Here is a 22,332-nt window from a genome sequence, read left to right as displayed (position 1 = left end):
TCTTGGCCAGGCTGGTCTCAAACTCATGACCTCAGATGATCCACCCACCTCGGCCTCCCAAAGTGCTGGGATTATAGGCATGAGTCACCGTGCCTGGCCAAAAACCAATATTCTTAATTTTTTGCTTAGTCTCTGTCCCTCCAAACTTAAGAGTCATCTGAGGATTTGGTGGGTTTGGGGTTTGGTTTTGGATTTTGGTTTTGTCTTGTGCGTGTGTAGTTGTATTAGGGTTTTTTTGTTTGTTTTTGCTATGTATGCACAATTGGGTAGATAAGAACCCTGGCACATGTGGCAAGTTTTCTGCAAGGTTATTTGTGTTCTAGGGAATATGTAGACCTGTGTAGATACATGCTGTATGGCAGGCACGTGTTTGCACATGGGCAGCTGAGCAGGTGGGTGCATGTGTATCTATGGATATATATAAAACACTGTTTCCTTAGAAGACTTTGTCACCAGTGAACGAATTCAAAAGTCATTTTCTCTTACTTATCATGGTATCAGCAGAGGTTAGTGAATAGGAAGATAATTAAAGAGTAATTGGTCAAAGGGGAAGATTGCGTTTTAATTGAAGTCTCTTATCCTACCCAAAAGTTCTAGACATTGGAGAGAAATGTGATGACTGGTCATAAAAATTCTGTTCTGTAGGTTGGTGTGGATCACCAGGCTGTGCATTTCACAAGGTATCCCGGGTCCACTGCCAGTCTTCCCAGTCAGAGGTAAGAAGACTGATCTCAGGGTGCACCTCATCTTGGGATAGCCTTTGTGCTGCTGACACCCTTTCTAGAGAGGATCTCTCCCGGGTTAGGGAAGCTAAGGCTCTAGGAGGCAGGACCTCTGAGTTCTGGCAGGCCTCTGCAGCCGATTCACTTTACCACACCAGGACTCCAAGGTCACATCTGCAGATGAGTGCAGTGTAATGGTTAGGAGCACAGGCATTAAAGTCAGACAAACCCGGGCTTAACTTCCAGTACCTCTACTTCTCAACTGGTAAATGTGTGATTCCGTGACTTGCTCTTTCTGACTGTAAAACATGGATTTTTTAAAAATTCCTATCTCAACAGGTTATTGTGAGAATTAAAACTTTGCATTGAAAGTCCCTTGCATATTATCTGGCATAAGGTAGTATTTAATTAATAATAATGGCTAATACTTATTGAACATGCCATGAGAGGTCTCATTTGGTCCTTAAAACAACCCAGAGTGGTAGATACCATTATTATCCCCATTTTACAGATGAAGAAACTGAGGCACTGGTCCCAGTTAACACAGCTAGTAAGAGGGGAATTTGAGTTCAGGCACTCTGACTCTTACACTATCTCCCAGGCTGGAGCGATCAGAGCCCACTGCAGCCTCAAACTTCTGGGCTCAAGTGACCCCCCTGCCTCAGCCTCCTAAGTAGCAGGGACTATAGGTGAATGCTACCACACCTGGCTAATTTTCTTAATTTTTTGGTAGAGATGGGGTCTCACTGTGTTGCCCAGGCTGGACTCGAACCCCTGGTCTCAAGTGGTCCTCCAGCCTCAGCCTCCCAAAGTGCTAGGATTATAGGCATGAGCCACTGCACCTAGCCAGATCCCTCTAATGTTAATGTGCATCCTCTCCCCCTGCTTCACTCCCAGGCTTTAGCCGCCAATCATTTATTCATTCAACAGGTATGCATTGAGCTCCTTGCACAAAGTAGATGGCCTTGAGGATAGAGCACCAAATAAAATAAAGTCTCTGCCCTTGCACTGCTGAGACCTAAACAGTGAGACCAGGTGCAGTGGCTCACACCTGTAATCCCAGCACTTTGGGAAGCCGAGGTGGTGGATCACCTAAGATCAGGAATTCTAGACCAGCCTGGCCAACATGATGAAACCCCGCCTCTACTAAAAATACAAAAATTGGACAGGTGCAGTGGCTCATGCCTTTAATCCCGGCACTTTGGGAGGCCGAGGCGGGTGCATCACAAGGTCAGAAGTTCAAGACCAGCCTGGTCAACATGGTGAAGCCCCATCTCTACTAAAAATACAAAAATTAGCCAGGCGTGATGCAGTGCACTTGGAATCCCAGCTACTGGCAGGAGGCAGGAGAATCGCTTGAACCCAGGAGGTGGAGGTTGCAGTGAGCTGAGATCATATCACTGCACTCCAGCCTGGGCGACAAAGCAAGACTCTGAAATAAATAAATAAATATATAAACAAAAATTAGCTGGATGTGGTGGCAGGCACCTATAATCCCAGCTACTTGGGAGGCTGAGATGGGAGAATCGCTTCAACCTGGGTGGTGGAGGCTGAAGTGAGCCGAGATGGTGCCACTGCACTCCAGCCTGGGTAACAGAGCAAGACTCCATCTCCAAAAAAAAATTAAAGAAAAAAAAAAGAATTAAAGGAGCCAGCCATGTGGAAAACCAGAGGAAGAGTCATATCAGAGGCCCTAAGGTGGAAATAAACTTGGCTGGAATGATCTAAGAAGGGAGAGAAGGGCAGTGTGGCTGGAGCAATGAGCAGGAGGAGATGCCTGCGATGAGCCCTGTCTCTCTCTGGAGCTCCAGACTTACAGTTCACAAGCTGACTGAAGACACCTCCCTGGGTGGTACCCAGACCCCTTGAATGTCATATGTCCAAAACAAGACATTACTCTCTCCACCCAAACCTTCTTCCTCCTCTTCCCTGGCCAGCCACTGCACAACCAAACATGCAGTCGCCCAAGCTAAAGACCTTAAACATCTTCTTGAATTTGTCCTCTCCTCTCTACCACCATGACCCCTGCCTTGGTTCAGACCTCGTCATCAGTCACTTGAGCCATAGGACTGACCCCCTAACTGCCCTCCCTGCCTCTAGACTCCTCAGGCCAGACACAGCTTCTCAAAACAGACATGTGAACATGTAACTCCCCCAGTGTAAAAACCCTCACGGTTCCTTTTTGGCTCAGGATGAAGTCTAACCTCCTTGGCCTGGCATATAACATCCTTCCTTGTCCCGAAACCATATTTTCAGCCTCATCTCCCACTAGTAGTCCACATGTCTTGGAGCACCAAACATACCCAGTTACTCTTCATACCTGCCAGGAATAGCACAAGCTATTCTTTCTTCTTAGAATTCCTCTCTTGGCCCTCTGTCCCCACAGAACTACAATTCAACCTTTAAGATGCATTCCAACCAGGGCAACAAAGCAAGACCCTGTCTCTACAAAAAAATGTCAAAATTAGCTTGGCACAGTGGCATATGCCTGTAGTCCCAGCTACTTAAGAGGCTGAGGCAGGAGGATCACTTGAACCCAGGAGTTTGAGGCTGCAGTGAGCTATGATCATGCCACTGCACTCCAGCCTGGATGACAAAGTGAGACTTCATCTCTTAAAAAACAATAATAATACAGCTCATCTCTTCATTAAATCCTTTTCTGACACCCCCAGGCTGAACTACCCACCCTACCATTCTAGTTCCCATAGCACATCATGTTTATCACATAATGTTAAAAGAACTTAGGCACATTACAATGTTAAAGAGTTTATTTTAGCAGACAGTGATTCATGAATCAGGCAGCACCAGACCACAAGCAATTTAGCACTGCACTGGGGGATGGGGATGAGAAACTTGCATAAGGTGTTTGTGGAAGAAAGACAAAGAAAACATATTTGACTGGTTAGAGCAAAAAGTCCCTATTTAGAAGTTAGTTAGAAGTTTCTGATTGATGAAGTCTCTAATTCTGTTTTACTGTTTACACTGGGACTTAAAATGCTGGAGCCATGTCAGCCTAGTGGCTTCCCAATTAAAAATTTTGTCTGGGTGCAGTGGTTCACACTTGTAATGCCAGCACTTTGGGAGGCCAAGGTGGGCAGACTGACTGAGCCTAAGAGTTTAAGGCCAGCCTGGGCAACATGGCAAAAGCCCATCTCTTAAAAAAATACAAGAATCAGCCAGATGTGGCAGCATGGCCCTACAGTCCCAGCTACTAGGGAAGCTAAGGTGGGAGGATCACTTGACCCCAGGAGGTCAAGGCTGCAGTGAACCATGATCGCATCACTGCACTCCATCCCAAGTGACAGAGTGAGACCTTGCCTCAAAAAAAAAAAAAAAATTAACAGTAGCCATAACACTCATCAAATGTGTTTCTCAGGTTGGGTACAGTGGCTCATGCCTGTAATCTGAATACTCTGGGAGGCCAAGACAGGTGGATCGCTTAAGCCCAGGAGTTCAAGACCAGCCTGGGAAACACAGGGAGACACTGTCTCTTCAAGAAAAAAAAAAAAAAAAGTATTGCTGATTATCTGGTTATATGTCTCTCACCACCAGAATGAGCTAAGAAGAGCCGAGACCTTGTCCTGTTGAGCACAATGCCTACTACACAAGAGATACTCAATAAGTGTTTGTTGAATGAACAAGTAAAATATTGATAAAGTGAGCATAGAAAAAATCAATGAGCCCGAAAGGATCAAATTCCCAGCCTTGGTCTCACTAGCACAAATTGAGGGCCTACAGACAGAACGGAGGCTGAGAATGAACCAAAAACTAACCTGGTCTTGTCACCTGTGAATCACAGATTATCAGAGCTCACCAAAGACCAAGGAGATTCTAAGACCTTGAGACAAGTTATTTGTCCAAGTCCCCAGTCAGGTGTCAGCAGAGCAGAACTGGAAGCCAAGACTCCTGCCTCCTCGTCCTAGAAACTTTTATCCAGGCCAGCTTCTATCCAGAGTTCAAAGACAAGAGAAGCACAGTTATCTTGTACACAGGAGCTCCAAGAAGGTACCCCTTAGCTCAAGGTGCCAAAAGCATAGTCAAGCTCTGTTATGCGTTTGTGTCTTATCCCTCAAAAAAATTCACGCTGAAGTCTTAACTCCCAGTAGCTCAAAATGGGACCTTATTTGGAGATAGGGTCTTTAGAGAGGTCATCAAATTAAAATAAGGTCATTAGGGTGGGCCCTAATCCAATGTGATTGTTGTCCTAATAAAAAGGGGAAACTTGGACACGGAGACGCACACACAGTGAAAATGCCATGTGAATAAGAAGACTGCCAACTATAAGCCAAGGAGAAAGGCCTGGCATAGATCTTCCCTCAAGGCCCTCAGAAGGAACCAACCCCACCAACACCTTGATTTCAGACTTCTACCCTCCAGAACTGTGAGAAAATAGCTTTCTATTGTTTAAGCCACCAGGTTTGTGAGACTTGTTATGGACTTGTTGTGGGACTTTGTTATGGTAACCCTAGAAATGCATGCAAGAGTACTATAGCAATGGTTCCCAAAGTGTGGTCCCTGAACCAATAGCATCAAAATACATGGGATTTATTAGACAAACAAGACCTACCAATCAGAAGGTCTGGGGATGGGGCTTAGCAAGCTATGGTTCAGCAAGTCCTCAGGTGATTCTGATGCACACTAAATTTAAGAACCACTGCTTTAGAGCTACTCTAGCTATATTGGGTTGATTGGTGTCTTCCCAAAATTCATGTCCACCTAGAACCTCAGAATGTGACCTTATTTGGAAATAGGGTCTTTTCAGTTGTAGTTAGTAAAGATGAGGTCATACTGGATTCGGATGGGCCCTAAATCCAATGGCTGGTGTGCTTATAAAGATAGCAAGATGTGGAGACACATGCACACACACACACACACACGGAGAATGCCATGTGACAATGGAGGCAGAGACTGGAGTGATGCATCCACAAGCTAAAGGACACCAAGGGTGCCAGAAGCCCCCAGAAGCTGGAAGAGGGGCAAGGAAGGATTCTTCCCTAGAGCCTTCAGAAGCAGTATGGCTCTGCTAACACTTTGTTTATTTGCTCATAGTCTCTGGAACTATGAAAAAATTAATTTGCGTTATTTTAAGCCACCCAATTTGTGGTCATTTGTTATAGCAGCCCTCAGAAAATAATACCCTATTGAATATAGGAGTCACAGGCATAAATGGCTATTTAAATTTACATTTATTAATATGAAATAAAACTGAAAACTGAGTTCCTCAAGTCACCTTGGGCACATTTCAAGTGCTCAGTAGCCACATATGGCTCATGGCTACTGTATTTGACAGCACAAATATAGAACATTTCCATCAGAACAGAAAGTTCTATCAGACATCACTACTACAGAGCAGGGGTCAGCTAGGTATGGCCCATGGGCTAAACTTAGCCCACCATGGTTTTCTGTGTTGTCTATAAACTAATAATGATTTTTACTTACTTTTTTTTTTTTTTTAAGAGATGGGGTCTTGCTCTGTCACGCAGGCTGGAGTGCCATGGCGCTATCATAGCTCACTGCAGCCTCCAACTTCTGGGCTCAAACAATTTTCTTGCCTTAGCCTCCTGAGTAGCTGGGACTACAAGCACACACCACCTACACCCGGCTTGATTTTCACTTTTTTTTTTTTTTTTGAGACAGGGAGTGCAGTGGTGCACTCTCTACTCACTGCAGCTTCCGCCTCCCAGGCTCAAGTAATCTTTTCACCTCAGCCTCCCCAGTAGCTGGGACTACAAGCAGTCGCCACCATGTCCAGCTAATTTTTGTATATTTTTTTGGAGAGACAGAGTTTCACCATGTTGCCCAGGCTGGTCTTGAACTCGTGGGCTCGCACGATCCACCCTCCTCGGTCAGCCTCCCAAAGTGCTGGGATTACAGGTGCATGCCACCATGCCCAGCCGAGTTTTACATTTTTTTAATGGTTGAAGAAATTATAAGAAGATGACTATTTCATGACACATGAAAATCACATGAAATTCAAATTTCATTGTCTGTAAATGAAGTGTGACTGGAACATGTTCACGATCATCCACTTACATATTATCTATGACTGCTTTTGTGCTACAATGGCAGTCAAGTCATTGTGACAGAGACCATATGGCCCACAAAACAAGATATTTACTAGCTGGCCTATTACAGAAAAAGTTTACCAACGCTTGCTCTAGAGGGTAATGAAGAGAGACAAGAAGAGGGTATAAAAACAAATTGGCACAAGAGGGACCTGCTTTGAGATGTCCACAAGCACGTGCTGCCCAGTCTACAGCTCAGCAAACTTTCTAGATCAGAGTGAAAGCAAGGAGGTTATATGCTACTTTTTACTTATATACACATACATATAGTAGACATATAAATAATATCAAGGTATATACACATGTTGCCAAACAAATCCCAGGTAATGCTGATGCTGTTGGTCCAAGAACCACACTTTAAGAACCACAGCTCTAGGGCACTTGCATTCATTTGCTAGGGCTACCATAACAAAGTCCCACAACCAGTGGCTTAAACAATAGAAATTTATTTTCTTGGCGAAGTGCGGTGGCTCCCGCCTGTAATCCCAGCACTTTGGGAGGCCAAGGCAGGCGGATCACAAGGTCAGGAGTTCCATACCAGCCCGGCCAGCATAGTGAAACTCAGTCTCGACTAAAAATACAAAAATTACCCGAGTGTGGTGGTGGGCGCCTGTAATCCCAGCTACTCAGGAGGCTGAGACAGAGAATTGCTTGAACCTGGGAGGCAGAGGTTGCAGTAAGGCGAGATCACGCCACTACACTCCAGCCTGGGCAACAGAGCAAGACTCTGTCTCAAAAAAAACAAAAGAAAAAGAAAAAGAAATTTCTTGTTTCACAGTTCTGGTGGTTCGAAATCTGAAACTCACACATGTACATTATATATGTACACACACACACATAAAATATGCATAGAGAAGGGACTAGAGGGACTATACTTAGGCACTAATAATGGCCATTTAAGGGAGAAGGGGAGAATGGGACTGCAGGGATTATTTCTTCTGCTATCATTGCTCTCTGTGTTTTATGATTAATCTGTAATTAGGTGATACTGCTTTTTTAACAAGGAAAAGAAAAATCTGCCTAATTCTGAAACCAAGCTCCGAACCTCCAGGCTAGATCCTAAGGGCCAGGCCTCCCTGGCTGCCTTTGTCTTTTCATTGCACTAAATACCTTAATGTTTTCTTTCCCCATCAAAATTAGCTCTCAGGAAAGGATCTGTTCCTTCCCCCACACCACACTTTACATTGAGTTATATCATCAACTGATTCAAAGTTTGCTATGAATGTCCCTCCCAGAGCAAAATAGCATTGTGAAAAAGATCAGAGCCTCCAGCTGTGGGCATGAAGCCCTTCTAGTGAAATGGTAGCTATCAGTTAGCCAGGCTGGAACACGGAGGGCCTTCTGGTCACTCCTGAAGTCCCGAGGCACAGGAACTGCCTACCTCAGTTACCTGCAGGAGCCTATCCAGTGTGCAATCCTAGGCTCTGCACCCAGAAACAATCAACAAATACAGCTACACTTACAAGTTAGGATCCAAACTCTCAACACTCCCCAACACTAGGTAAAAGCCTCTGAAACCCAGTCCACTTTTAAGACCCAGGTGATGACCTAGAAAAGGTACTAGACTGTCTCTGGAGACCTGAGCTCAAATCCCTGCATTACCAACTAACTCCTTGTGAAACCTCAGTCCCTCTATCTATCTTCTGTTTTGCTTCTGGAATGGGGTCAGGCTTGAGCAGAGTGACCTCCAAGTTCCCCCTCAGCTCTGCCCTGGGCTGCTCTGGATCCCCAGGTTGTGTGTATGTATGCCTGGGACAAGGTCCAAGGGGCCAAAAAGATTAACCATTGGGCTGGGTCAGTTCCAGGAAGGACTCAAAAATTAACTTCGTCACTCTGGTTTTCCCTTGTAATCTTTACCTGTAACTCTGATGTGGCATCATTCCTCTCCTGCCTCCACGGACCAAGGGCCATCCTGACTCTTCCACTCAGAATACTCCATTACCTCCAACTCCCACCATCTACCCAACCAAATTCAGCCAATCCTCACTACCTCCATGAAACCTTCTCTGACTTCCCCAAGACCACAGCATCCTTAGCACCTCTGTATACTATACTCTATCCCGGTATATGGCTGACTGCTTGGGGTCATAGTGACCAGCCTCTGTGGGTATTCTTGGTTGGCCTACCCCCTTGAGAGCAGAAAGTATGCTGTGTTTAGCCCTTTATTGTATGAACTTCACAGGACTCGGCACAGGTTCATTTTTGAGGATGCCGGACTATTTGAAATGCTTTTCACCCAACTGAAAAGTAAGTCCTGGCTGCTAGGAAAAGTCCTTAATGTTCTTAACTCTTCAAAGTGCCTGTAGCTCCCTTAGCTTCTTGGATCCTTTACAGGAACCCCATGAAACAAGCAACCATGTAAATGAGAATCCAGAGTCCATGAAAGTGAAGCAATTTGCTTAAGTCCATGCAGCAAGTTGGTGGTAGAACCCAAAACTCAAGCCAGAGTTCTTGCCTCCTAGTCCTCGACTTTGAAATGTGCAGCACACAGTGAAATCATAGCATCACCCTCTTTTTAAGAAAAAAGACTGCAGGCTGGGGCTGCCTCCACACCAACATGTACATATACAAACACTTCATAAATATCTTCATACTGGCTCCAGCCTGCTTGGGGATTCACCCCCTTAGAATCTAAGGCTGTTTTCCTCCGCCTATTGTCATGGTTCTTTTTTTGTTTTTTTTTTTAGACAAGAGTCTCACTATGTCTCCAAGGCTGGAGTGCAGTGGTGTGATCATGGCACACAGTAACCTCCTACTTCTGGGCTCAGGTGATTCTCCCATCTCAGCCTCCCGAACAGCTGGGACTACAAGCATGCACCAACCACCTCTCCTAAGCTGGCTTTTTTTTTAGTAGAGATGAGGTCTCGCTATGTTGCCCAGACTGGCAGCAAACTCCTGGCCTCAGGCAATCGTCCTGCCTTGGCCTCCCGAAGTGCTGAGATTACAGGCATGAGCCACCATGCTGGCCCTATGATGATTCTTTAAGGAAACAACAGCCAAGGGCAGCTCCCAGCCAGCCCAGTACATTTTCTCCAAGAGATTGCAAGAAGCCAAGAGACACTGAACTTGGTCCTACTTGTAGTGGTGAGGTCTCCTCAGCCCCGTCCCTCCTCCTGCTTTACAAAATCTAGAGAAGAGAGAGATGAATGTTCTGGAGTATGTATTACTTTGCTAGGGCTGCAATAACTAAATATCGCAGGCTAGATGGCTTAAATAATAGCAATGTATGTGCTCACAGTTCTGGGAGAGAGAAGCCCAAAATTAAGGGCAGCAGGTTTGGTTTCTCCTTCAGCCTCTCTCCTCGGCTTGCAGAGGGCCGTCTCCTCACATATCCTCACGTGGTCTTTCTTTATCTGCATGCATTCTTGATGCCTGTTTGTGTGTTCAAATTTCCTCTTCTTTTTTTTTTTTTTTTCCTTTTTTCAGACGGAGCCTTGCTCTGTCGCCCAGGCTGGAGTGCAGTGGCACGATCTTGGCTCACTACAACCTCCACCTCCCGGATTCAAGCAATTCTCCTGTCTCAGCCTCCAGAGTAGCTGGGATTACAGGAACGCACCACCACGCCCAGCTAATTTTTTGTATTTTTAGTAGAAACGGGGTTTCACCATGTTAGCTAGGCCTGTCTCGAACTCCTGACCTCAGATGTTCTGCCTGCCTTGGCCTCTCAAAGTGCTGAGATTACAGGTGAGAGCCACCACGTCTGGCCCAAATTTCCTCTTATAAGGATGTCAGTAAAATTGGATCAGGGCCCACCCATGTGACCTCATTTAACCTTAATAATCTCTTTAAAAGACCTCTCCCCAAATATAGTCACATTCTGAGGTATTGTGGGTTAGGACTTCAACGTATAAATTTTACAGGGGACACAATTCAGTTCATAACAGTGTGTGCAGGCGTCCCAGCATACAACCGAGAGGTGGTCTTTCCAGTTGAAAAATGATGTTTTGAACATCATGGCGACCCGCATTTGCATATTAAAGAACTAAGGTGGGAGGACCAGGTTTTTCTCAGGCTATGTAAATGACACACCTGGCCAAACCAATCCCCTGGGCCTTATGCAAACCAGACACCTCCTCCTCCAGCATCCCAATATAAGCAACCACTTTTTCCCCCACACATGGGGTTCCTCTTTGTTCTGAGCCCCCACCTCTGTCTCTGTACAGGAGAGCTGTTTTCTTCTTTTTTTTTCTTCTTTCTTGCCTATTAAACTTTTTGCTCCTTAAAACTACTCTATGTGTGTCCGAGTCACTCACCTACATCAGCGCAAAACCAAGGACCCTGGTGTTCCTCCCGTCATCGGAGCCATATCAGTAGCCACCACCTCTGCCATGCTGCCGGGTCATTCAGGAATCTGTAAATTTACATACATATTCATATGCATGTGACTGTTCTGTGCTGGTGTGTATGGACAGGTACATTTATGCTATTGTGTTTGGTCTGAATGTGTGTGCATGTTGTGTACGTATAATATGAACATGCATGTGTATCTACAGGTACCCTCCTGCAAATATCTACATGTGTGGATGAGTGTGTGGGTGGGCACAAATATTTGTTCATTCACTGTTCACTCATCAGTTCAACAAAGATGGATTGGTGTTGCAGGCACTGTGCCAAGTTCTGAAGATGAGTAAGACACAGTATACAGATGAGTATATACCAAGGTACATGAGTGGTAGACGCGTATTCCAGTACTATGTAGGTGCCTGTGAAAACTTTGCACAAGCTAAGAGAGTTCCTGATTGCATCTTCAGCATCTGTTGATGCTAAAAGATGCTGCAGTGGTCTCTCCCCAGGCCCCAAGGAACAGATTCCAACAATCCCCCCGGAAGCCTCAGGCAACAGAGGCAGCCTCTGCCCACCATTCCACTTGGGTGGAAGGCTAAAGTTCTGGGTCCCTCATCATCATCCCAGCCACTCCACCCTCTCCACCCATTGAGAGGTGAGAGAGCATTTCTCGATAACAGGGCACCAAGAGTCCAGGCCACTGGAAGCCACCTGGCCTTCACGTGGTTTTATGGTTTCACAGTTAATATTTGGCCTTGGGTTATTTCTGCTCTAAGAGGTAAGCCAGAAAAGGCAGGAGAGAGATGGGGGCAGGGGAGATAAGGTGCCAGGTCACCTGCACGAGGCACCTGCCCTGGTAGCTGCCTCAGGCACCATTATATGTACGGAGTTCAGGTCCTGCCAAAGGAGGGAGGTATCCAGAGAGGGAGAGAGAAAAGGCTTCAGGAACATGGCTGGGAAAGAGAGCCCTTTGCAAAATGCTTCCGAGGAGCCTAGAGTCCCCTATACAACCTCCTAAAGAATCCAGGAAGCCTCTCTACCAATAGCCAGCCTGTGCTTGGTCACCTTCTAGGACATGAGGAGCTCACTACCTCCAAGATGCTCTTTTTGTTTTTTTTGTTTTTTTTTTTTTTTGAGATGGAGTTTCGCTCTTGTTGCCCAGGCTGGAGTACAATGGTGCAATCTTGGCTCACTGCAACCTCTGCTTCCCGGGTTCAAACGATTCTCCTGCCTCAGCCTCCTAAGTAGCTGGGATTACATGCGCCCGCCACCACACCCGGCTAATTTTTTTATTTTTAGTAGAGATGGGGTTTCACCACATTGGCCGGGCTGGTCTCGAACTCCTGACCTCAGATGATCCACCCACCTCGGCCTCCCAAACTGCTGGGATTACAGGCATGAGCCACTGCGCCCAGCAAGATGCTCTGTTAAAAATGTCTCCTTTATACTGAGACAAAAGTCTACCTCCTTCCATTCATCAATCCTAATTTCTCTCAAAAAAAAAAAAAGCATCTCCCTAAGAATAACTGTCCTTCGATTAATGACTCCAGAAAGTCACTGTTTCAAAGGCTAATACATCACCTGGGAAAAATACATTATAATTTTCTGGTTATTTGAGTGGTTTTCTTTCCCATTTGAAGTCTTTAAATTCCCTAAGAATAGGAATGGATATATACATACATACATATATATACACACACACAGGCACACACACAAACACACACATACATGTCATACACTACCTAGTAATATATGTACATGTGTATATGTATACTACATATACATATATGTACATGTTTATATGTATACTTTATATGTAAATACTATATGTGTATCTTATATATTGTTTATGTATTTATAATATATATGTGTGTGCATATGTATATATATACACACAGACATATATACTATACTGCATACACCACCATTGATTTTTACTATACTGGGCACCATGCTGAGTTCACATGTGGGCTCTCTTATTGAATCTCCACAACACTATGGAGCATTATTATTCCTATTTTCTAGAGGAGAACATTGAGGGGTTAAGTACCTACCTTGAATGAGACCTCTCAGCTAATTAGTAGGATTCAGACCCAGTCATTTTGATTTTAAGCCTGTCCCTTAAGCACCACACTGTAATCTTTTCTATGCCTTGCACATAGTAAGCCTAAATTAATGCTGGGTGAAAGAATTATTTATTGAATTAATTAAATAACCTAGGCCGTGTTTGGTGGCTCACGTCTGTAATCCCAGCACTTAGGGAGGCCAAGGCAGGCAGATCATGTGAGCTCAGTAGTTCAAGACCACCCTGGCCAATATGGCAAAATGCCATCTCTACCAAAAATACAAAAGTTAGCAGGGTGTAGTGGCGTGCACCTGTAGTCCCAGCTACTTGGGAGGCAGAGGTTGCAGTGAGCCAAGATCGCGCCACTGCACCCCAGCCTGGGCGATAGAGCAAGACTGCATCTCAAAATAACAAAAAAAAGCCCGGGTGCGATGGCTCACACCTGTAATCCCAACACTTGGGAGGCTGAGGCAGGCGGATCACCTGAGGTCGGGAGTTTGAAACCAGCCTGACAAACATGGAAAAGCCCCATCTCTACTAAAAAAAAAAAAAAAAAAATTAGGCCGGGCACGGTGGCTCAAGACTGTAATCCCAGCACTTTGGGAGGCCGAGACGGGCGGATCGCGAGGTCAGGAGATCGAGACCAGCCTGGCTAACACGGTGAAACCCCGTCTCTACTAAAAAAATACAAGAAACTAGCTGGGCGAGGTAGCGGGCGCCTGTAGACCCAGCTACTCGGAAGGCTGAGGCAGGAGAATGGCATAAACCCAGGAGGCGGAGCTTGCAGTGAGCTGAGATCAGGCCACTGCACTCCAGCCTGGGCCACAGAGTGAGACTCTGCCTCAAAAAAAAAAATTAGTCAGGCATGGTGGCGCATGCCTGTAGTCCCAGCTACTTGGGAGGCTGAGGCAGGAGAATCGTTTGAACCAGGGAGGCGGAGGTTGTGGTGAGCCAAGAGCGTGCCATTGCACTCCAGCCTGGGCAACAAGAGTGAAACTCTGTCTCAAATAAATAAATAATAGAAATAAAAACAACCCATCCGTTCTCAATAACACAAAACATGAGTGAGTTTATCTCATCAGTCATTTGCATCTGGAAACATAGGACAGATGAACTTACATGGAGGACAAGAGACAGTCTGGGGCCCAGGCCAGAGAAGACAGGGTCTCACTCACTCTGCCACCCAGGCTAGAGTGCAGTGGCATGATCTTGGCTCACTGCAGCCTCAACCTCCAGGGCTCATGTGATCCTCCCCGCTCAGCCTCCTGAGTAGCTGGGACTACAGGTATGCACCACCACGCCTGGCTAATTTTTTTTTTTTTGGTAGAGACAGAGTTTCACCATGTTGCCCAGACTGGTTCCAAACTCCTGGGTTCAAGTGATCCACCCACTTCGGCCTCCTAAAGTGCTGGGATTATAGGCGTGAACCACCGCACCTGGCCTTAGACTGGGTCTTTCGACTTCAAGGTGTTCCCAGTGTAGTTGCGGAGAAAGATGAAAGGAAATGCAGTGGGCTTCTGAGTTTCCCCCCAAATCACTCTTGAGCCGAGTCCCTTCGAAGAACCCGAGTCCTTTACCTAGAATGCCTTTCTCCCTTACATCAGTCTCTCTTCCATCAAGACCCAGCTCAAATGTCACCTTTTCCTTGCAGCTCAAGCTACCCATTTTTTTCTCTCAAGGCAGAATGATTCCTACTTCAGCTGGGTTCCCCTTGCCTTCATACATACCCCGCTATCACACACATCACATCATACTGCATTTATGCGTTTATCTTGTCTATCTCTGTACACCACGAGGGGCTCAAATGCTGAGCTTTTTAGTCTCAGGGCCCACCCAGTACAGGGCTTTGCAGAGTCAGCACTCAGTAAATGTATGTTGTCAGTGAGTCAGCGAGTGAGCAAGAGATGGAATAAAGAGAGAGCCGTCTTGCAAAGGAAAAACCCCTGGGCCCAGACTAGACCAGAACTTTGTACCTCACAAATGACGTGGGTTTTTACCACTGTTATGCTCCTGCCACAAGGGTTGGCATGGCAACCCCCTCCTTCTCCAGAGTCAGGGTCCTCCAGAGGCCTCCCCACCACTCCGGTGAGAAGTGAAGTGTGAATCATCTGCCACCCCAACACCCTCAGAGAGGCCAGCCAGCCTCCTGCCCTTCTCCCTAGCTGTGCCAGAACAGCAGGGCCCCCAACGCTGGAAAGTTTGCCAACTGAGTGCACTAGGGAGAGTCCACCAGGACTAAGGGGGAGAGTCTAGAAAACATCAGAGGCTGAGGAATCTAAGATAAGCAGGAATCAGTAGGAGGTGGACAGAAGAATTCAGTGAGGCCCAAGTGGGCAGAGACTACAATGAACAAGTTCCAGATAAACAAGCAATAAGGAATTTGTCAGGGCAAAAGAGGAGAGCTCCCAAAGACACAACTGTTACCCCTTTGGGAACGTTAAGGCCAGCAGGAAAGGTCCAAGACCCAAGGCAGGATCCGGGATGAGCCAGGTAGAGAAGGAGTCTGCAGGGCACATGAGGCTGAGAGGGCACTTAACATCTAAGGCTAGCTGTTGCCCAGAGAAGGGGACTCCTACAGGGCAAGGTTTTCTCTTTTTTTTTTTTTTTTTCTGAGAGTCTTGCTCTGTCACCCAGGCTAGAGTGCAGTGGAGCAAGTTTGGCTTACTGCAACCTCCATCTCCCGGAGCAAGGTTTTCTTATAGGGACTGGTGGAGAATTCACCAGGCTAAGATCAAAAAAGAAAAAAAAAAAGAACAAATGGAAACAAGCACATGAAAAAAAGCTCAACGCCATTAGTCATTAGGGAAATATAAAATTTTTTTTTTTTGAGACGGAGTCTCTCTCTGTCACCCAGGTTGGAGTGCAATGGCGTGATATTAGCTCACCGCAACCTTAGCCTCTCGGGTTCAACCAATTCTCCTGCCTCAGCCTCCTGAATAGCTAGGATTACAGGCACCCGCCATCATGCCCAGCTAATTTTAGTATTTTTAGTAGAGATGAAGTTTCCCTATATTGGCCAGGCTGGTCTTGAACTCCTGACATCAGGTGATCTGCCTGCCTTGGCCTCCCAAAGAGCTGGGATTACAGGCATGAGCCACCACACCTGGCTGGGAAATACAACTTGAAACCACAAATCAAAACCACAATGAGATACCACTGCCCACCCACTTACTAGGATAGCTATAATCAAAAAAGCAAACAATGGTTGGGTGCAGGGCTCACACCTGTAATCTCAGCACTTTGGGAGGCTGAGGTGGGAGGATCATTTGAGCTCAGGAGTTCAAGACCAGCCTGGGCAATATAGCAAGACTCCATCTCTACAAAAAATCAAAAAATTAGTCGGGCATGATGGTGCATGCCACGTTGGGGTGGAATAGTCCGAGCTACTCAGGAGGCTAAGGTGGGAGGATTACTTGAGCCCAGGAGATCAAGGCTGCAGTGAGCCATGATTATGCCATTGCACTCCAGCCTGGGCGACAGAGCAAGACCCTGTCTCAGGATAATAATAATAATAATGTGTTTATGATAATGTGGAGAAACTGTATACATTGCTGGTGGGAATGTAAAATGGTGCAGCTGCTTTAAAGAACAGTCTGGAGGTTTCTCAAAATGTGAAACAGAGAGTAATCCTATGACCCAGCAATTCTACTCCTACGTATATACCCAGAAGAACTGAAAACAGGTATTTAAACAAAACCTGACATACAAATGTTCATAGCAGCCCTATTCACAATCACCAAAGGGTGGAAACAATTCAAAAGTCCATCAACTAACGAATGGATGAACCAAAGGTGGTATATTCCACACAATGGACTATTACTCAACTTACAAAAAGAATGAAGTGCTGATACATGCTACAGCATGAATGAGCCTCAAAAATATTATTCTGGGCCAGACATGGTGGCTCACTCCTGTAATCCCAGCACTTCTGGAGGCTGAGGCGGGAAGATTGCCTGAGCCTGGTCAACATGGTGAAACCCCATCTCTACTAAAAATACAAACAAGTCCGGGTCCGGTGGGTCATGCCTGTAATCCCAGCACTTTGGGAGGCCGAGGCGGGCACATTACCTGAGGTCAGGAGTTCAAGACCAGCCTAGCCAACATGGTGAAACCTCATCTCTACTAAAGATACAAAAAAATTAGCCAGGTATGGTGGCATGTGCCTGTAGTCCCAGGCTACTCGGGAGGCTGAGGCAGGAGAATCACTTGAACCTGGGAGGCAGAGGTTGCAGTGAGCCAAGATCGCACCAGCGCACTCCAGCCTGGACAACAGAGTGAGACTCTGTCTCAAAAAAAAAATAAAAAATAAAAAAATAAAAAAAAATTAGCTGGGCATAGTGAACAGAACAAAAGGTAACAAGCACATGAAACACGTGTACAGGTACGTGCCAGTAATCCCAGCTACGAGAATCACTTGAACCCAGGAGGCAGAGGTTGGTTGCAGTGAGCTGAGATCACGCCACTGCACTCCAGCCTGGGCGACAGAGCACAACTTTGTCTCAAAATAAATAAATAAATAAATAAAATTCTAAAACAAAAAAAAAAAATTATGCTGAGTTAAAGAAGCCAGACACAATAGGTCACGTACTGTATGATTCCATTTATATTAAATGTCCAGAGTAGGCAAACTCATAGGGACAGAAAGCAGATGAGTGGTTGCCAGGGCCTAAGGCAAGGGAGGAATGGCAAGTGACTGTTTAAGGAGTATAAGGTTTCTTTTTGGGATGATAAACATATTTTGGAACTACACAGAAGTAATAGTTGCATAATATCATAAATGTGCTAAAATGCCATTGAATCATACACTTTAAAAATGGTTAATTTTGGTGCATACCTGTAGTCCCAGGGACTTGGGAGGCTGACTTGAGTCCATGAGCTCTGTGCTATAATGCACTCTGCCAGTTGGGCATCCACACTGAGTTTGATATCAATATGGTGACCTCCCAGGAGCGAGGGACAACCAGCGGCCTAAGGAGGGATGAACAGCCCAGGCCAGAAACTGAACAGGTCAAAACTCCTGTGCTGATCAGTAGAGGTATCACACCTGTAAACAGTCACTGTACTCCAGCCTGGACAACATAGCAAGATCCCATCTCTACTAAATAAATAAAATGGTTAATTTTATGTTGTGTGAATTTCATCTTAATTTATTTAATAAAAAAAAAAAAAAAAGAACATTGGTTGCAGTGAGCCAAGATTGCGCCACTGCGCTGCAGCCTGGGTGATAGAGTGAGACCCTGTCTCAAAAAAAAAAAAATGAATACTGGCTATCAGAGCCATTTAAGTCACTCATGGTCCTTGCCTTCTCCACCCAGGTGGACACCAGGTCTCTCTGCCTAAGAAAGGCAGGGAGTTGCAGCTAGGGAGCTTTACCAACCCTGCCAGGCACTGAGGCACAGACCCCCTCCATTGCCTGCCTCCTCTCCATCTCAGCAACTCTCTCTCTGCCACAGGTGCCCCTGAACCCTCAGAGGTGTCAGGACAGGAAACTGGGGCAGAGGGCCAGCTCCTTAGCACTGACCTTCCCTTGAGCTAAGTGGTTCCTTCATGGGTTTGCACAGTCAATAATTCACCAGCCTGCCAAGGTGCTAGCAGGACAGAAAAGCCCCCTACTGCTTTCCTGCTAAAGGGGCCCAGGCTGATGAGGGAGATTCTCTCTGCTGCTCCATAAACACTGACCACATACTGATGGCTTACTATGGGCCAGCACAGTACATGGGATTCAACATGATTATCACATTGCATCCTCATGATAACCCTGTGAGACAGATGGTGTCAAGTCAAGGCCACAGTAGGACTTTTGTGGATCTGAGACACCGTTGCTTTTGTGGGCCCCTTCCTCTATAAAAATAAATACTAAAAATTATGTTTTACAGCTACATTGATAAAAGTATATTTAATAATGTCTTAATATATTAAGACGTTTTCTTTGACCTACATTTTCATTTCTTTCTTCAGATGTGAAAAGTAACCAAAACTTTTTTTTTTTTTTTCTTTTCAGACAAAGTCTTACTCTGTCACCCAGGCTGGAGTGCAGGGGTCTCAAACCCCCGACCTCATGATCTGCCCGCTTTGGCCTCCCAAAGTGCTGGGATTACAGACATGAGCCATCGCATCCGACCCTTTTTTTTTTTCTTTTTTTCTCTCCTAGAGGGAGTCTCACTCTGTCGCCCAGGCTGGAGAACAGTAGCACAATCTTGGCTCACTGCAACCTCCACCCCCTGGGTCAAGTGATTCTCCTGCTTCAGTCTCCCAAGTAGCTGGGCCTACAGGCACATGCCACCATGTCAGCTAATTTTTGTATTTTTAGTAAAGACAGAGTTTCACTATGTTGGCCAAGCTGGTCTCAAACTCCTGACCTCAGGTGACCCACCTGCCTTGGCCTCCGAAAGTGCTGGGATTACAGGCATGAGCCACCATGCCTGGCCAAAAAATAACTAAAACATTTTTATGGACCCTTAAAAGTACCATGGGACCTAGAATATTGAGCCTCTTGTGCTTGATGAATGAGTCAGTCCTGGATACTACTGTTATTTCACAGAGGAGAAAACTGAGGCTTAAATTGCAGAGCTAAAAAGTGGTAGGTTATAGAAGAAGAAGGATTGGGGGGGAAAAAAGTGGTAGGGATACATTTGTGGGCAACTGATTTTAGAAAAGGGTGCCAAGAAAATTCAATGGGGAAAGAATAGTGTTTTCTACAAATGGTACTGGTACAGCTGAATATCCACAAACAAAAGAATAAAGTAGACCCCTACTTCATACTATATATAAAAATTAATTAGGCTGGGCGTGGTGGCTCACACCTATAATCCCAGCACTTTGGGAGGCTAAGGTGGGTGGACCTGAGGTCAGGAGTTCGAGACCAGCCTGACCAACATGGAGAAACCCCGTCTCTACTAAAAATACAAAATTAGCTGGGAATGGTGGCACATGCCTGTAATCCCAGCTACTCGGGAGGCTGTGGCAGGAGAATCACTTGAACCTGGGAGGCAGAGGTTGCGGCAAGCCAAGATTATGCCATTGCACTATATCCTGGACAACAAGGGCAAAACTCCATCTCAAAAAAAAAAAAGTTTTAATTAATTAAAAATAAATCAAAAACCTCAATGTAAGAGCTAAAACCATTAAACTCTTGGAAGAAAACATAGATGTAAACCTTCATGGTTTCTTAGCTCTGACACCTAAAGCACAAGTAACTAAAAAATATATATTTTCAAATCACATACCTGATAAGGGTCTAGTATATAGAATACATTAAGAACTCGCACAATTTGGCCAGGTGTGGTGACTCACGCCTGTAAACCCAACACTCTGAGAGGCCGAGGTGGGAGGACCACAAGGTCAGGAGTTCAAGACCATTCTGGCCAACATGGTGAAACCCTGACTCTACTAAAAATACAAAAATTAGCTGGGCGTGGTGGCATGCACCTGTAATCCCAGCTCCTCCAGAGGCTTAAGCAGGAGAATCGCTTAAGCCTGGGAGGCGGAGATTTCAGTGAGCCGAGATGGCGCCATTGCACTCTAGCCTGTGTAACAGAGCAAGACTCCATCTCGGCGCAGGGGCCGGGGGGAACAACTCCCACAATTCAAATATAAAAAGATAAATAAATAATTCCAACATAAAAATGGGGGCTGGGCATGGTGGCTCATGCGTATAATCTCAGCACTTTGGGAGGACAGGGCAGGAGGATCACTTGAGGCCAGGAGTTTAAGACAAGTCTGAGAAACACAGCAAGACCCCATCTCTATTTAAAAAAAAAAAAATTAAGGGGCCAGGTGCAGTGGTTCACACCTGTAATCCCAGCACTTTGGGAGGCCAAGGCAGGTGGATTACTTGAGGTCAGGAGTTCAAGAACAGCCTGGGCAACATGACGAAACCCCATCTCTACAAAAATTAAAATATTTAGCCAGGTGTGGTGATATGTGAGTCCCAGCTATTTGGGAGGCTGAGGTGGGAGGATCACTTGGGCCCAGGAGGTTGAGGCTACAGTGAGCCATAGTCACATCACTGCACTCCACCCCGGGTGACAGAGCGAGACCTGTCTCAAAAAAATTTATTTTTTAATTAGTGGGGCATGGTAGTGCGTGCCCATGGCCCCAGCTACTCCAGATGCTGGGGCAGGAGGATCCTGTGAGCCTGGGAGTTCAAGGTTGCAGTGAGCTATGATCACGCCACTGCACTCCAGCCTGGGCAACAAAGTGAGACCCTATCACTTGAAATACATAATTTAAAAAAAAAAAATTAACACGGCCGGGTGCAGTGGCTCACGCCTGTAATCCCAGCACTTTGGGAGGCTGAAGCAGGTGGATCACAAGGTTAGGAGATCGAGACCATCCTGGCTAACATGGTGAAACCCCATCTCTACTAAAAATACAAAAAGTTAGCTGGGTGTGGTGGTAGGCACCTGTAGTCCCAGCTACTCGGGAGGCTGAGGCAGGAGAATGGCCTGAACCCGGGAGGTGGAGCTGGCAGTGAGCCGAGATAGGGCAACTGCACTCCAGCCTGGGGGACAGAGCGAGACTCCAGCTCAAAAAAAAAAAAAAAAAAAATTAACACATGTCCACAAAAAATCTGTACAGAATGTTCACAGCAGCATCATTAATAATAGCCAAATAGCCAAAAAGTGGAAACAAGCCAAATGTCCATCAAATGAGGAATGTACAAACAAAATGTGGTCTGTCCATACAATGGAATATTATTCAGCCATGAAAAGAAATGAAGTAATGATACATGCTACAACATGGATGTACCTTGGAAGCATTATGCTTAGTGGAAGAAGCCAGGCACAAAAAGCTACATATTATATGAGTCTATCTATAGAAAATGCCCAGAATAGGCAAATCCATTGAAACAGAAAGTAAATCAGTGGTTGTCAGGAACTGGGAGGAAAGGGAATCGGGGGGTGACTGCTAATGGGTAAAGATTTCTTTTTGGGGTGATGAAAATAGTCTGGAAAGGCCAGGCGTGGTGGCTCACGCCTGTAATCCCAGCACTTTGGGAGGCCGAGGCGGGTGGATCATGAGGTCAGGAGATCCAGACCATCCTGGCTAACACGGTGAAACCCCGTCTCTACTAAAAAGACAAAAAAATTAGGGCCGGGCGCGGTGGCTCAAGCCTGTCATCCCAGCACTTTGGGAGGCCGAGACGGGCGGATCACGAGGTCAGGAGATCGAGACCATCCTGGCTAACATGGGG

General features: G+C 45.9%; 1 long non-coding RNA gene across 1 annotated transcript in view; it reads right to left on the bottom strand.

Annotated features, from left to right (window-relative positions):
• LOC113219719 overlaps nt 1-22,332 on the bottom strand; it is a 64,578-nt gene that overhangs the window by 36,594 nt on the left and 5,652 nt on the right. Inside the window, exon 2 of the long non-coding RNA XR_003306686.1 lies at nt 11,041-11,138. This is a non-coding gene — a long non-coding RNA (uncharacterized LOC113219719). The remainder of the gene's footprint in view (nt 1-11,040; nt 11,139-22,332) is intronic.

Source organism: Piliocolobus tephrosceles, chromosome 19 (genome assembly GCF_002776525.5).
Source record: "Piliocolobus tephrosceles isolate RC106 chromosome 19, ASM277652v3, whole genome shotgun sequence".
NCBI classification, from domain to species: Eukaryota; Metazoa; Chordata; class Mammalia; order Primates; family Cercopithecidae; genus Piliocolobus; species Piliocolobus tephrosceles.
The sequence above is the reverse complement of the archived record's forward strand: the minus strand, read 5'-3'. Positions and strand labels throughout refer to the sequence as shown.